This window comes from Cibotium barometz, chromosome 5 (assembly GCF_041138505.1).
Source record: "Cibotium barometz isolate CiBa-2024 chromosome 5, ASM4113850v1, whole genome shotgun sequence".
Classification (NCBI taxonomy): domain Eukaryota; kingdom Viridiplantae; phylum Streptophyta; class Polypodiopsida; order Cyatheales; family Cibotiaceae; genus Cibotium; species Cibotium barometz.
This window is the reverse complement of record NC_141050.1, coordinates 24,486,616-24,488,174: the sequence shown is the minus strand read 5'-3', so window position 1 is coordinate 24,488,174 and position 1,559 is coordinate 24,486,616. Positions and strand designations below refer to the sequence as shown.

The following is a 1,559-nucleotide window of genomic DNA, read 5'->3' as shown; positions in this document are numbered from 1 at the left end:
TTGGATGCGAAAACCGATTGAGAATTTGTGCTATCTTGTGGAACCGACGAAAAGTATTTGAAAACCAATTAAAGAGTTGTGCTATCTTGTGGAACCGACGAAAAGTATTTGAAAACCAATTAAAGAGTTGTGTTACCGATCAAAAAAAGAAAAAAGAAAAAAGGGGGTGGTTCAAAAAGAGGCTTTTCTTCTTGTTCTCTCTTATCGTCGCAAAGCCAAAATATGTTCTTTTGCCCGCTCTCATCAAAGAGACGAGGCCTGCGCATCCTCCAACTGGCCCACGAGAGCAGTGTGCGAACTGATGCATCGCGTAGCCTACGCGCTTACGACATATGACATTGGATTCGGGAAGAGGAGCGCAAACAAGAAAAATTGTTGATTTAGAAGTATACATTCGCTCGAGTGTGAGCACCAAATCAGAGTGGCGCAGCGGAAGCGTGGTGGGCCCATAACCCACAGGTCCCAGGATCGAAACCTGGCTCTGATATCGCAGACACAGAGCGCTTTGGCGTCCCTCCGCTTCTTTTGCACCTGCCCATTTCTTTTTTCTCCTCTTTCTTCCCAATCTCTTCTTTTGTCATCATCAGCGGCTTCACTAGCCACACAATAAAAATGCAAGTGAGATTAACCAACATAACGGGATTCAACATTGAGGCTTATGCACAGCAATAACCAACATATTCCAAACATTGGCATGGATAACATTGAAGCAATTAGTCCCAACTGAGTTAGTGTAGTGGTCAAAGCTTGTGACTTGTAACCTCTAGGTTATGAGTTCAAGTCCCACTAGGCTCGCTCATGTTATAAAGGGACACCTATGCTCGCTTGATGTGTTTGGTTGCTCGGGCTCTTGCCCCTTGAACACTCGAGTGACTCCTCCTCCTCGGGTGGTGGATCACCCGAGATAGGAGGATCCATACGAGACCCCTCCGCTGCTCCAGCGCTCGACTCATCGCGGTGGTCAATCCCCTGTAATCTATAAGCTGTTTGACATATACATACACACAATTATCAGCATTAATGTAAACTGCCAATTCAGCCTCTTTACATGAACTAGTCACATTAGCATATATCTGCTACATGTGTAGAGCCCAAAATATAACCACTACACACAACAATTTGGGTAAAACATGTACATAAACACTACATAGCTTAATAATGTCATTATCAACACTTCTACTACAAAGTGTCTATAGGAATGTCATTGTCGACACTTGCAGAGTGTGTAAAAACCTTGCAAGGCTAAAACGTGGTCAAAAAATGGGGAAGTGATAACCTTGTGTATATACTTACTCAAGGTTAGAAATAGTGGCCCCATACTATTTTTAAGTTATGGCTAGCGACGGCCAAATGTGAACACTAGCCATTGTTATATAAGTTATTTTTTACAATAAGCATACACATTTATTCCCTTACAAAATAGAATAGTTGTAAGCTCTCCATCTTCTCTACTCTCTTGATTGCATGTGTTTTGTTGGATTCTTGCATGCTCGATGGTTTGCTTGCTTAGTGTAGGCTTAGTATATCTTTTCCTTCTCATGAGTTTCTTCTCTATCGAT

At 42.3% G+C, this 1,559-nt stretch overlaps 1 non-coding gene across 1 annotated transcript; it reads left to right on the top strand.

The window, feature by feature from the left end:
• Positions 1 to 415: 415 nt before the first annotated feature.
• On the top strand, positions 416 to 487 carry TRNAM-CAU (transfer RNA methionine (anticodon CAU)). The gene has a single exon. It is a non-coding gene; the product is annotated as a tRNA-Met (tRNA).
• The last annotated feature ends 1,072 nt before the right edge of the window (positions 488 to 1,559 follow it).